This window comes from Felis catus, chromosome C1, assembly GCF_018350175.1.
Source record: "Felis catus isolate Fca126 chromosome C1, F.catus_Fca126_mat1.0, whole genome shotgun sequence".
Lineage (NCBI taxonomy): Eukaryota > Metazoa > Chordata > Mammalia > Carnivora > Felidae > Felis > Felis catus.
In genome coordinates this window covers 193,027,170-193,042,191 of record NC_058375.1, presented here as the reverse complement: position 1 = coordinate 193,042,191, position 15,022 = coordinate 193,027,170, and the positions used below count along the sequence as shown (strand labels likewise).

The 15,022-nt window shown below is 40.5% G+C and overlaps 1 long non-coding RNA gene across 1 annotated transcript; it reads right to left on the bottom strand.

Annotated features, from left to right (window-relative positions):
* Window positions 1-4,894: 4,894 nt before the first annotated feature.
* LOC109502831 lies at window positions 4,895-10,813 on the bottom strand. Its single transcript, XR_006583502.1, has 2 exons — window positions 8,173-10,813; window positions 4,895-5,198 (listed from the first exon to the last, which is right to left on the bottom strand). It is a non-coding gene; the product is annotated as an uncharacterized LOC109502831 (long non-coding RNA).
* Between the last annotated feature and the right edge of the window lie 4,209 nt (window positions 10,814-15,022).

Below are 15,022 nucleotides of genomic sequence, written 5' to 3'. Positions count from 1 at the left end.
CCATCAGATGACACAAAAAAGCCAGTGAAGTAATAGCTTCAAGGAACTGAGAAATATAGATGTCTACACTGCTAAACTCTTGCTATGTGTATGCAAAAATGAAACCATTTCAAATAACCAAGTGTAAGACGAAGAGATTAGCCACCTGCAGACCGGGGCCGATATTTATCCAGTATGGCACTGGCATGAGCAAAGAGGCTGCTTATGGTTAGTGTCTGTTACTGTTGACGAGTACCCATGCTATTCTAGGATGTGATATCTTTAATATCACCTCTGAACACTTCCTTACTGGTTAGTAAATACTGTTGCCCCAAACACTCAGGTGCGCTCCGGCCATCTCAATCCTGCTCAGACCTATCCACGATTTTACAGCTAAAGCCTTAATGGCCAGTAACCCAGACAGAAGATCCGACTTTGGCTCAGGTCATGATCTCGCGGTTTGTGAGTTCAAGCCCCATGTTGGGCCCTCTGCTGTCAGCACAGAGCCTGCTTTGGATCCTCTGTCTCCCTTTCTCTCTGCCCCTCCCCCACTAGTTCTCTCTGTCTCTCTGTCTCTCTCTCTCTCTCAAAATAAATAAATAAACTTAAAAAAAAGAAGAAAATCTAGTCACATGCTACAACATGGATCAACCTTGAGGCGGTTATGCTAAGCAAAAGAAACCAGTTGCAAAAGACAAATATTGTATGATTCCACTAACGTAGTTAAACTCATAAAAACAGAAAGCAGACTGGTAGTTGCCAGGGGCTGGGTGGGTAGGGGGAAATGGGGAGATGTTGTTTAATAGAATTTCAGTTTTGTCAGATGAAAAAGTTCTGGAGATCCATCACATAACAAGGTGGATATACTTAACACTACTGAACTGTGTACTTAAAAATGGGTTCGGATGATAGATTTTATGTTATTTGTTTTTTTTGTTTTTTGTTTTTTGTTTTTTGTTTTTTTTTTTACCACAGTACAAAACAAAACACAACAAAACAAACCTAAGCAATTCTAACTTAGTATCTTTGGGGACAGGTGGAGTGCAGGGAGGCTAGGCGGTGGATATTTTTAAAAACCTCTCGGGTGATTTTTAATGTGCTGCTAAGGTGAAAGCCACTGAATTATGCCTAAAATGAAACCATATGGAATTTGAAAAAAAAAAAAAAAAAAAGAATGGGAAAGAGAGCGGAGAGATTAAAGACAAAGAGAGAAAAAGGGGAAATACTGTTTTTAAAAGCCCGTGCAGCAGTTACAGTCTTAGACAAAATAGAATATGAAGCAAACCCTTAGATAAGCTGGGATGCCACACCAGGATCAAGGGGGAAAGCCATGTGCCATCATGAATGGTATGGGCTCAACAACATAGTTACTACATATGGGAAGCAGGAACTGACAGAATGGTAGGAGACAGTTACAAATCTAAAATCATGGTGGGAAATGTTCAACGCCTTGTTCAGAAACTACTAGATCAAGAAGACAAAAATTTTGGGCAAGGATAAAGAATATTTAGAAAGTAAAGCTAGCAATCTTGATCTAGCAGGGATAGGGAGAACCTGGAAGGGTAAAAACAGAGACAGTTTCTTCTTTTCGCAAGCACATGAAGTGATTATAAAAACTGGCAACATACACAGAGGAAGGCTCCAACAAATTTCAAAAAAATATCATATAGATTACAAAAATGGGTAATTTGTAATTTTTCATTCTTGAGACGTTTCTGAAGTTGCAGCAAAATATTATTTGATTAAGTTCGGTGTAGGTTCATGAGTGCTTGCTCTATTATTCTCTAGAGGCTTCTTTATGTTTGCAACATATGAATAAAATATTTTTAAAAATTCAAAACACTAGAAAGGTATGTTTCCAACAAATACAACAGCAAGTTAATACCACTTTATATAAAGAGCCCACAAAAAGATAAGAAAAAACTCTAAAGGGTTTATATTCAAGTGCACAAAAGATATGGACTAATATTGAACATGAAAAACAAGTACTTAAATGGAAAGACGTTCTTTCTGAGTAGAGTCAAAGAAGTAAAAATTAAAATTGTGAAGTGCTGTGCTAACCAATTTATGACTTAAAAAACTGATGATACCTACTGTTGGTAAGGCGGTGATAATACATTCCCCGTCATTCGCTTGAGGTGGGAATCTAATTTGGTTAAAACATTTTGGAAAACAATTTAATAATATGCAACAAGAGCTACAAAATTTCCCCTGTGTTTTGACTCTGTAATTCCATTTCTGAAAATCTGGCATATGGAGATGGTCCGAAATATATTAAAATCTTTATGTACAATGATGCTCAGAGCCATGTTATTTATAAGAATTAGTAACAAATTAAATACACAAATATCAGGAAAACAATCCCATCAATTATGACATATCCTCTAGAAATATCTTGTAGCCATTACAATCTTGCCTACTAAGGTTAGGTAATAACAGAGAACATGCTCACAACAGCACATCAAGTGAAAAGACAGAATTCAAAACCATTCGTTATGATTATTAATATTTGTAAGAGTGACGACATCAAAACGTTAGACCTGGTTATTTTTTTGGATGATGGGCCATCTTTTTTCTATTATTCTTATTTTCCTATTGTTCTTTGTGTTGATATTACTTTAATAATAAACTTTACACAGGCTGCTTTAATGTTCCTGCATTTTTCCCAGGTCGTGACTGATTGGCAGATTGTTAAATATAAACTGTGGACTTTCTCTCCTTGTGAGGCGCCTACCAGGACCTTAGCAAAACAAAGGCTCCTTCTTCGGGATCACGGTTTTCTCCTGTTAGTAGAACACGTTGAGGCCCTGGCTTGGACTCAGGTCCTCAGCTGGCTGCAGGTGACAGCCATGGCCTCAACCCTCCATTTGCAATGGACATAATCGCCCTGCTTCTGAACTGGGATGGGAGAGGGGAGACGGATTTGCACATGTGTTCAGGTGGAAGACAGGGAATCTTGAAACTCAGGCTATACGGGCTCCCACGTGATGAAATGTGAAAGTTAAATCGTTCCCGTAATTTAGAACAAAGCAGCAAGTCAAAGGATCCTAAAAGGATTTTAATTACTGCAAGAGTACAGAGTCCCTCCACATAGATTCCTTTTCTAAAAACTCTGGGGGTGTAAATGTAACACTGAGACCACACAGAAAAGTGAGATTACAAAAGAGAACTAAGTAATTTAAACAAAAATTTTCCACAAAAAGCATCTTTTCTTTTCAAGTCAAAATATCTTGGCCTGTCTTCGCGACATTCTTGGACATTTTCCCCATGGTTTTCTCTAAAGAGAGACGGCATCTCCCAGGCAAGAAATTGTATTTTGCAAGCATTTGAATGAAAACACTTTCCGAATCAAACTTTTGTTTTGTCTTAATGATTGAAATAGGTTCTCGTTTCATAAAGGTGTATTTGATCCTCCTACCAAATAAAGCATGTTTTGATTATTACAATGTTTGCCAATGTCGCTATAGTCCGAAAGAACACGTCCAGTGGCTGAAATCAGCCTTCCTCTCTCCCTCTCTTCCTTCCTTTCTTCTTTCCTGTCTTTGCTGTCTTCCTTGAGTTACAAACTCAAACCAGTGTAGGGAGTGAGGGGGCAATGGTGAAGCAGACAGCACGGGCCCCACGGAAAGTGGGAACTCACTGGTCAGCAAGAGCCACTAGGCGCCTTGCAGGAACGCAGGCCCAGCTCCTTAGCCCAGGCTAAGAGACTGTCCCATTTTTTTTTTTTTTTTTTTTTTTTTTTTTTACAAAAGAACAGGATTCTAGATAGTCTATCAGGTTTGTAAATGGCTGAAACTAATTCAAATATTTGTTTCAACTGAGCAGGCCAATAGTGAATGGCCAGTTTGCAGTTTCTCACTTGACCTGTTTAAGCTGAACAGTCCCTTGCAAATCATGGGGTTATTATATGGATTAGTACTTTTTAAAAATAACAAAAGCTATATTCATTAAGTATTTACTTTGTGCTAGGCCATTTTTTTTTTAAGTTTATTTACTTTGAGAGAGACAGAGAGTGCGAGAGGGGAAGGGTGTGGGGGGGTAGAATCCCAAGTCGGCTCTGCGCACTGACTGCACACTGCAGAGAGCCCTACGCAAGGCTCGAATGCGTGAAACCATGAGATCATGACCTGGGCCGAAATCAAGAGTAGGACTCTTACCGACTGAGCCACCCAGGCGCCCCCTCCCCCCCCTTTTTTTTAATTTTAGAGACAGAGTGCACGAGCAGAGGAGAGGGGCAGAGGGGTGTGTGTGTGGAGAGAGAGAGAGACTTAAAAATTTTTTTAATGTTAGTTTATTTTTGAGAGAGAGAGAGGGAGACAGGGAGTGAGCGGGGGAGGGGCAGAGAGGGAGGGAGACACAGAATCTGAAGCAGGCTCCAGGCTCTGAGCTGTCAGCACGGGGCTCGAACTCGTGAACTGTCAGAACGCTTAACCAAAGTCAAATGTTTAACTGACTGAGCCACCCAGGTGCCCCTGGTGAGAGAGAATCTTAAGTGGGCTCCACGCTCAGCATGGAGCCCGATCCTGGGCTCAATCCCAAGACCCTGGGATCATGACCTGAGCTGAAATCAAGAGTCGGATGCTCAGCTGACTGAGCCCCCCAGGTGCTCCATGTCCTAGACAATGTTTGAAGTGCTTTACAGGTATTCATTTCGTCCTCATATCTACCCTATGATGAAAGTACCTTGTAGCCTCGTTTGGTAAGAAATTGAGGTACAGAACAGATGAGATGATGCACATCAGCATGCTTATGAACATCAGACCGTGTTACAGGAACACAAGGCAGTACTATAATTCTAACGGAGGAGAAGACGACTCTTTTGAAGCATTTGAGGGAAAGTTGAACAACAGTATTCTGAAAAGCAGGGTCTAGATGTTTTCTAGTTATCTTGCTGTGTAACAAATCACCTCAAAACTTAGTGGATTAAAACAACAATTTATTGTTATCTCTCATGGTTTGGGGTTTGATGGACTCATCTGGGAAGCTCTTCGTGGGGTCACTCATGCAGTTATAGTCAGATAGCTTCTGAGAGTAGAGTCATGGGAAGGATTCTTCACTCACAGGTTAGTCACTTGGGCCAGGATGGCTAGGAGAGCTGGGTGCTGTTTGGGCATGTTTCTCCACAGGATCTCTCCAGGTGGTTAGCTTCAGCTTCCTCACAGCATGGCGGCCTCCAGGTAGCTGGACTTAAATGGTGGTTCAGAGCTCCAAGAGTGCACCTTCCAAGAGACAAGAAGCAGAAGCTGCCAATCTGTGAAGACCTAGGCACTGAAACTGACATGGTCACTTCTATTTATTCTATCAGGGAAGGGACATATTGCCCAGATTGAAGGAAGGGAACATAGACTCTGCCTCCTGATGAGAAGGCTGATATAGAATGAGTGGCCATCTTTAATCTGCCAAGAAATGGCAGCCGAATGGCCAATCTCCATTATCCTAGTGGATAGGTTACCACTGGGATGAGTCACTGGCAATTTTTGTCCTTGTTCTGTCTGAGTTCTATCTCCATGAGAGTGTGATTATCCAGGCCAAGGAAGGGTAGGCCCCCTTGATCACAGTCCAACCAAGGACATACAATAGCAGAGCTGTGGTTCCTCAGAAGAAAATCAGTGTGTTCTCAACACGAAAAGGATGAATGGATGCTACAGAGGTTAAAAACAATGTTTGCTTCCAGCATTTATTGTTTTAAATCTATTTTTGTCCGACATGAGAATCTTCACACAAACCCACGCATCTCACTTCATCCTCTTCACGCTCATAACTTATTCTCTGTGTTCCTTGTTTGATTCAAATAACAAATGTCTACTTGCAGCAACACTAGGCAGGTGTAGGCTCTGTCAGGGGGATCAGAGATGAGTCAGACCTGGAGCTTGCCCTCCAGTTGTTCACTCTCCAGTATGGGGAAAAGAAACTAACAGTAGTATCAGTGAGAAAAGGGCAAGCGCCATAAGAGGCATAGATAAAGTGCTCTGGAAATTCAGAGGAGAGAGAGAGATTACTTCCAGCTGCACCCTTAATCACATACTGCCTCACAACATCTCTTGTATTGTTGTCTTGTCTGGTTATTAAATCCTATATTATTGAACAACAGCAAACCAGTCATGCTGAATAATTCACGGAATCGCTCCTTCCTCTGCCTCCAGAGTGTCAGCTCCTCTGAGGCAGGGGAGAAGAACTGACAGGCATGTGGCAGGGGCTAATATCTTAAGAATATACTTAAGAATCCCAGCTTCAACAGAAGAGAACATCAATAAAATATTATCTGAATAAAGCCTTTCTAGCCCCATAAATATAGACCTTTATTAGGTTACGAAAATTTCTCCAACGCATTAAACAAAATAAGAAATTCAAAGGTTGCCTTTCTCCATTGGCCCTACTTTTATTTTCCCGGTAGGAGGAAATGTCTTTCTATTGGCATCTCCTTCCAATTACTGACATCTTAGTTGCGTGTGTTCTCCCACCTTGGCTACGTAGAAATGCCAAATAAAGGTGACTGACTGCAATAGTAAAACACATATTGGCGATGGCTCTAGAAGTCATCTACATGTAGTTAATCCCAGAATTCTTCGCAGGAATTCCTTTTGTGTGTGTAGCATCACAGTATTGCCTTTTGGCATCACATCCAAGTCCTTCTGGAAAGTGTACTGTTTTCTTTTTTCTTCTTCTTCTTATTTTTAAATGACAGATGGTTAAGAAATATCTTCTGCACTCTTATAATTATTTTCCTCAGTTTTTCTCCATTAAACGGCAATTACCCTCATGCATAATCTTTCTAAGTAGTTATTTTCTAGCTCCTGAAGAGAATAATCACAGTGAAGGCATTCATCTTCTGTACTTCATGGTTTTTCTCAGCATGAAACTTCTATTGAATATAATTTGTACCACAGTAACTAACACAGACACTTAAACATGCTTGGCAGTTAATTTTTTTAAGTGGACCAAGTTTTCAGATGAAACATTCATCTGTTTTACAAAGGGTAGTTCTCCTGGATTCTATCCAAAATTTCCTTCAAAGAAAATTAGGTATATGACTGCTGTACTTCAAATATTTTCCAAGGGAGATGTGGAGTGAAAACATTTTTTCCCCATGGGTTAAATTTATACTGTGCTAAGCATTTTACAAAACATGCAAATGATCTGCTTTCTAGAGAAGGAAAACTCTCTTTGGATTTACTTCTTGGTGCTAGCAATATTGAAAAATGATTTAATTTACATTACACCAAAAAACACACTTTAGATAGATTTGACAGTTAAACATATAAATCAAGTCATAGCAAAGTAGCAGAAAACAGAAACTAGTAGTTATGATATCTTTAGAGGAACTGTAATTTACCTAAGCTTGGAAGAAATAAATTAAATATCAAAGGACAAAAACAAGAAATTTGATAATTTGTAAATTGCAATATTAAATATGATTTTAACAAGCAATGTTATTTTACCAAGGTCACTCATGATTAATTTAGAAGAAATTATTCTTGGCCTTTGGTATTCAGTGATGTCCACATTTCATAAGTAATTCCAAAAGCCAACAACATAAAGAACTGTGCTATTTTGTTGAGGCAAAATATGAATTGTGCTGAGAACATGGTATGCCTGACAGAGTCCCTCACTGGAAAGTATCCTGACCCCCAGCACCTGACTTTGAGGGTGGCCTCATCCTTCAAGACGCCCACTGACTGGGACACACCCAGTCTCAGAAATCACATGTTAATGCATTGGTATGAAGGGAAACATTCACTACAATGGTTTTTCTCAAATGTGGAGATTCAAAAAGCTTTCACCCAGGATGCATTTCTGGAGGATGATATAATCACTGGAAAATTCCCTAGAATCAGATAGAAGAGAAATAAATGGAAAGTTACCGAATTTCTAGAGATATTTCCTGAATTAAGACTCTCTTTAGCTGGCTTTAGGAGAGTTGCAACTTTGAATATGAAAGATGATGTACTAGGGAATCGGTACTACTGTTAAAAAAAAAAAACAAACAAACAGAAAAAAGAGAAAAAAGGAAGAGAAGGAATTATAGTGGGGAGAGGACCCTGTCTCAGAATCATAGAGAACCACCACCACAAGCAGTTAACGTGATTCCTGGCAGGAAGTCCTCACGATCTCTTTGGGCAATATACTAACACACCAAGTTGGACAATGCCCAGAATTGCGCAGGCGGAATAATGATAGTGTTCCCAGCCATACCTGCATTCCTTCGTACTGCCACATCTCCTTCCTGTTTCTTTCTGAGCTTGTCACACTCTCATCAGCCCATGTCTGGACCCTCAAAGTCCCTCCAGCTGGTCTCCCCAGGCTCCAGTCTGTTCTATCACTGATCTGGAAAACGCTTTCCCCAGAGGCTACTACGGAAAATGCAAGTGTGGCCATGTGTCTCCCAGCTTTAAAATGCTCCAGGGAATGGTCCACTGCCTTCAAGAGACTGTTTGCAATTCTCTCTTTTTTATTGTGGTAAAAAACACATAACACGAACTTTGCCATCTTAGTCATTTTTCGGTGTATAATACTTAAGTGTTAACTATATTCACATTGTTGTGTGATGATAGATCTCTAGAACTTTTTCACCTTGCAAAATCGAAACTGTACCCATGAAACAATAACTCCCTCCTTCCGTCTCCCCATAGTCCCTGGCAACCACCATTTTATTTCTATGAGCCTGACAACTTTAGATAACTCACATAAATGGGGTCATGCGGTATCTGTGCTCTTGTTACTGGTATATTCCACTTAGCACAGTGTCCTCAACATTCATCCATGTGGTAGCCTGTGTCAGAATTTCCTTCCTCTTTAAGGCTGAATAATATTCCATTGTACATGTTTGCCACATGTTGCTTAGCCATTCACCCATGGACGGACATTTGGGTTGTTCCTACCTCTTGGCTATGGTGACCAATGCTGCTGTGAGTGTAGGGGTATCAATACTTCTCCAAGATTCTGCCCTCAATTCTTGTGGATAAATACCAAGAAGTGGGATTGCTGGATCATATGGTAATTCCATTTTTTAATTTTTTGAGGAATTGCCATACTGTTTTCCATGGTGGCTATTCTATTTTACATTCCTGCCAACAGTGCACAAAGGTCTTAAGTTTTCCACATCCTCACCAACACTTCTATTATCCTAATTGTCACCCCCTGGTGACTTTTGAAATGGAACATCTTTTCATGTTTGTTGCCCATTCATATGTTCTCTTTGGAGAAATGTCTATTCAAGTCCCTTGTCCATTCTTTAATCGGGTTTTTTGTTTTCTTGTTGTTGAGTTGTCATTCCTAATTCTTAAGCTTGGTCTGCATCCCCCATGATCTGGTTGCAAGCCTCATTTCCCTTCTCTCTGTACCTCATATGCTTCTCTGTGGGGAGCTCATTTTCATGAGGTCTTCTAATGGAGGAGCCGTGTTTTGATCTTTTCACATGTTGTTCCTGACAGGGTGCTCCCCTCCCTACCTCAAACACATCTTGACTACTGGAGCAAAATCTATCCCTGCCAGAAAGAAAAATTACCTTGAGGGAATTGTCCTGGGTAGGACTTCTGTCACCACGTCCTGAAGTGCACTCTTCCCTCCAACCACTGTGTTCTCTCACTTCTGGACCATCAATTTACCCTGTGTGCAGGGCTGATGAGGTGGGTCTGCGATTTTTATTATCTGTCTCTCCTACCAGACAATAAGCTACCTAAGGTCAGAGTCAGTATCTTATTTAATATTCAAACTCTGATGCCAACCATGGAGACTGCCACGTAGTGGCAATATTTTCTGAAGGAAGGGAGGAGAGAAGGAAGAAGGTCTGGCAGGCAGGTGAGCAAGCCAGCACGGAGGCAAACACATAACCAGGCTTCTCCTCTGTGCTTTGACTCCCTGTGCTGCCCACTTCTCTTCCCACTGGACAAGAGAACTCCAGAGACCCAGTGACATGGCCTGCCATATTCGGGTCCCACCCGAACCGCTGTCTCAACTTCCCAAAGCTGAAATGGCTCAGCCCTCACAAAGCTTACCCTCTGCTTCTGATGCAGGGTCCAAAATGGGAGTTTAGATCCAGGGACTACAAACTGATGACGGTCCAGTGCGGTCTGGCAGATAGACGACCAGGTCTTGGATTAACTGTGTAAAGTATCATTTAGGAAGCATCTACTCCAAGGCAGCCGCATGCAAAGGCCTTCAGACTTGTTGCCACTTTTCAACCCCTTTCCAATCCTTTGACAGAAGAGTTATTACCCTCATTTTTCTAATGAGGGAAGTGACACCCGGCCAGGATGCTAGCCAAGTTACTTTTAATGTTAAGGCCATGCTCTCTTTGTTATATCGTGAACCTCAAGGTCAGAGTTGTTTTAGATTTACAATAGACATGGTCGTTGTTTTGATAATCATTTATTAGGTATGTGCTATACGGTTCACAGCCTTAGAGTCTTTTAAGCCTGAGAGATACCTTAGAGAACATCAAGTCTAATCCCCTCAATTTACAAATGAGGAAGCTGACCTGACTACAGGGAATAAAATGATATAATCATGCTCTTCAGAGATTTTTCTATTTGATTTTTAAGTGTTCTTTTCTGAATTTAAAAGCAGTACAAGCTCAGTGCTGAGAAACCGAAATTTAAATGAGAAAGATTTTAAATCCATAATTCATATTCCAACAACCCTAACACTTATTGATAAACATGATTTTAGACTTAGCTCATTGGTACCTCATTTTCAGCCTTAGAAAATAGATGTATCTATTAGACAAATGACTATATATTTGTATGTATACACATGTACAAATATAAGTTGATATTATATTCTTTATAAAACATGGTATTGTTCTCACTGAATATTATATTTATTAAAATTCTTTATAAATATTCTTAAATGATGGAAAGAATTTTTACCATAATCATAAAAATAATACTTTCTCAGTGGGGATAAAATTTTTAAATATAATTCCAAAGTAAAAACTACCTATTATCCCATCATCAAGGGATAACCATCGTTAAGGCCCCCCCAACCCCCCTCCCCCCCCCCACCGTGGAGAATGTTTTCTGCTCTGTGTGTGTGCATAATTGAGACAAATGGAATAGATGTATTTATTTATTTATTTATTTTAGAGAGAGAGTGTGCATGAGTGGGGAAGAGGGGTAGAGGGAGAGAGAGACAGAGAGATTCCATGACCCTGGAATCATGACCTGAGCCGAAATCAAGTTGGATGCTCAACCAGCTAAGCCACTCAGGCACCCCCGAATAGACATTTTAAACCCTTGATACATTTTGCCAAATTGCTTTCCAGAAAGTTTGTGCTTATTTAAATCAATAGCATCAGTGAATGACTGTGTTCATCTCACAATGTCCTCACCAACTTTAGATATTTTAAAAAAATCTTTTGCTTATTTTATGATGGGAAAAATGGTTATGAATGTGAACTCATTAACATATTGATTGTTGTGAAAATTATTGCTTTTAATTGTCTCATTTTATCAGGCAAATAAGAGCTCTGTATAAATTAAGAGCTCTGTATAACTAAACTGTAGCTTCTATCATGCCTATTTAGACTATGTTTTTAATGTTTATTTATTTTTGAGAGAGAGTACGAGCAGGGGAAGGGCAGAGGGGGCGGGGACAGAGGATCTGAAGCAGGCTCTGTGCTGACAGCAAGGAGCCCAATGTGGGGCTCAAACTCACAAATCGTGAGATCAGGATCTCAGCTGGAGTCGGAGGCTCAACTGACTGGGCCACCCAGGTGCCCCTATTTAGACTATTTTCAACCAAAGTAACAATGGCTTAAAAACAGTTTTGCAGGGGTGCCTGGGTGGCTCAGTCGGTTGGGTGTCCGACCTTGGCTCAGATCACGATCTCGTGGTTCATGGGCTCAAGCCCCCCATCGGGCTCTGTGCTGACAGCTCAGAGCCTGGAACCTGCTTCGTGGATTCTGTCTCCCTCTCTCTCTGCCCCTCCCGTGCTCATGCTCTGTCTCCCTCTCTCTCAAAAATAAATAAAACATTAAAAAAAAAAGTTTTGCAATAATCACATTACATTAAATGAAAGTCAACAAAATAGGTACCAGGTAACAACATAGGTCAAAGAGCTTCAAGAACAAATGCTATAGAAGATGAAGGCTGCATGTCTCTGTAGTCTGTCTGTCTGCCTCTTTTTCTCTACCTCATTCCAAAAAGGGAAGATACGTGAGCACAATGAAGACAGAGCCCACCTGCAATCAGAATTTCTTAAACGGCCCATTTGTGTATATTTTAAAGCCACTGCCAACTTTAAAGCCACAGGGATATACAGCAAAGTCACGATTCACACGACACTACAGTTAGAAACCTAAATTTAAGCCTATAGAAAAAGTTCAGCTTCTGGTCCAGTTACTGCTTTCCTGAAGCTCCCCAACGTCGTTGGATGTGCCCCTCCTGTCCCTTTGCATCTGAATGTTTTTAGACAAAATATTTCTACCGGTTAAATTTCCGGTATGATTTATGTGTCAGCGTTGATCCTGACATTGTAACTACAATGCCTGTTGAAGATGAAGGGAAATCCCATTTATGGAGCATGTAGTGACTGGGGTTGGTATTGACGAGAGAAAAACTCTCTACAGACCTGACATATAAGGAAAGCCACTTTAGGTTTCTAAGTCAGCATGAATGTACATAAACTTTATACCAAAAGCCTGATTTATGGCCCACCAAGCATATATTGCACATTTGCTTTGTCAGCGAGTGCCCTAGAGGAAAACCATCCTGTCCTTACAATATCGACCGATGCTCTCCCACTCCCCGCATTCCTTGATGTTAGAACTTGTGATTCCTGCTTATATGTTCATCTATAATCTTTTGAGTTTTCATAAGATGTAAAAAGCATAGAGTTCTGTTAATACTGTTCATTCTCCGGAGCACTTGCTTCCCTGTAAAGAGGATGTTTCCTGGGCAGCTGTCCTAACTTGGGCTCAAATAAGACTTTCTTACTTTTTAGAGATTCTAAAAATGTTTGTTCGTTTTGTGTCAACAGTATTCAGACCTCACAGCCCTGGAAAGGTCTTCTGCCCCACCCAAGGGGAGGTGCCTACTGATTTGTGATGCCAGCCTGTAAAGCTACCCTCAGCGTCTCTAGATAACTATGTGAGATAATCCTGGGTGAAGGAGCAAGGGTGAAATGGAAATGTTTGGATTGTATTTTGCAAATAGCAAGACACATGGGAACAGATGCAAACTTCTGAAATCTTTTACAGCCTGTGAATGTAATATGATGCTGTCATTAGTGTTACCATTTGAAAAATGAAATTCTTTCACAGTGAATGTATTGTCTGGTCTGTGACTGTTACTTGTTGGTGATTAATGCTATCATTGTTTTGGAAACTTTGTGTTAAAAATGCATGATAATCATGATAAAGGAAGCATAGAATTCCAACTCTTTATCCCGACATTCAAGACCTTACATAACCGTGACCTAACAAAACTTTTAAGCTTGATCTCTCCCCTATGCAAATCTATGTTCCAGGAAAAGTAGTTACCCAACATTCCCTCCTCACCTCCATGCTTTGTTAGTGACAATCACACCATCCAGAATGCCCCTCTTACCAACACGGTCTGGCAGGTCTGTCAATCGAAGATCATTCCAAATGCCACCTCCTGCATGACATTTCTCTCCAGTGGACTTTTTTCTCTACTCTGACAAAGGTTCTTTGAAGATAGAAACTACATCTTACACAATAGGAATAACAGAACTCTCCCCTCCTTCCTGAGTGTAAAGTTGTTGCAAGGAAGTGACTATCCAGCCAGGGACCATATTGGCCAATATCCTACATACAGGTCTGCCCAAGTGACTTGTTCTTACCAGTTGAATGCCAGTGGAAATGACAGGTGTCGCATGTGGGCTGGGTGTTTTAAGAAGTGTGCATTCTTTCTTTACTCTCCTACCTCTTAGGCAATTTGAAGCAAAGATTCTGATGTGCTAGGGGATGGCAGGAGCTCAAGACAGAAGAAGCCCAAATCCCTGAATCACCAGGTGGAAGAAAGTTGCCTGCTGACCTAGGACAGCATCATTGAGCTCTTAAGTGAGCGTGAAATTAACTTCCATTAGGTTAAGCCACTGAAATCTGATGTTTTCTTTCTTATAGAGCTAGAGCCATTTCCTGACCAATATAGCTTGGTAGCCTTTTAGTGTTTGGCTCATTCTATTTTATACAGCAGGTGCTCAAAAAGTATCTGTTAAATTGAAGGGAAAATTCAGAGACAAACACAAAAATTATGAATTATATTGTTAGAACACAGTTTGAGATATCTGTTGACATCAAAATGCTCTTCCAACCCTATCTTCTTAAAAAATACTCCCCGCTCAAGTCATTTGTTTTACATGATGAGTGCTTCCACATTGAGATCAGTTGTCACTTTGTTCTTGGCAAAGAGAAAATAGGATGTTTTGAAAATTGACGGTCATTCTAGTTGGATGTGGATGCCAAGTTTCTTCTGGTTATATGAGCCAGATGGCATAACTGTGAACAAATAATGGTAAAATGAAAGATAATCCTCTTTGATTGTCAGATTCTTGGGTCAGGTTTTCCAATAAGACATAACTAGTAGATAGGAACCTTGGCCACTAGCACTTCTGTTCATACTCCCAATTAGACTTTCATTGTAGCATGATGATGTTATTACTGCTGGTGTTACTTCTTAGGTTGTGCTAAGTCATACAAAAGGGAGCGGTTAGCTCCAATTGCCACCAAGTCAAAACAAGTATGGGTCATCAGCTCTCCAAATGGAGCTTCAGGCTGATTCAATATAACTGGATATTTATTGGATATCGCATTTAAAAATCAGTGTGTAAAGCTTGACGAGTAAGAAGGTGATAAGGTAACCAGAAATTTGTTATGTCTGGCCTTTTTCTCCATATTTCTAGTACTCAGTATGGTCAAGGGTGAGATCTTTATCTCATCATGTGGATTCAGTTACTGTCCAGGGTCATTGCGTATAGCCCTCAGGACTCTCTGGACCGTTTCTTGCAGGGCAGGTCTACTAGTGACAAATTTTCTCAGGATTCTGTTTATATTTGTGTATTTGAATGTCTTCCAGTAGTA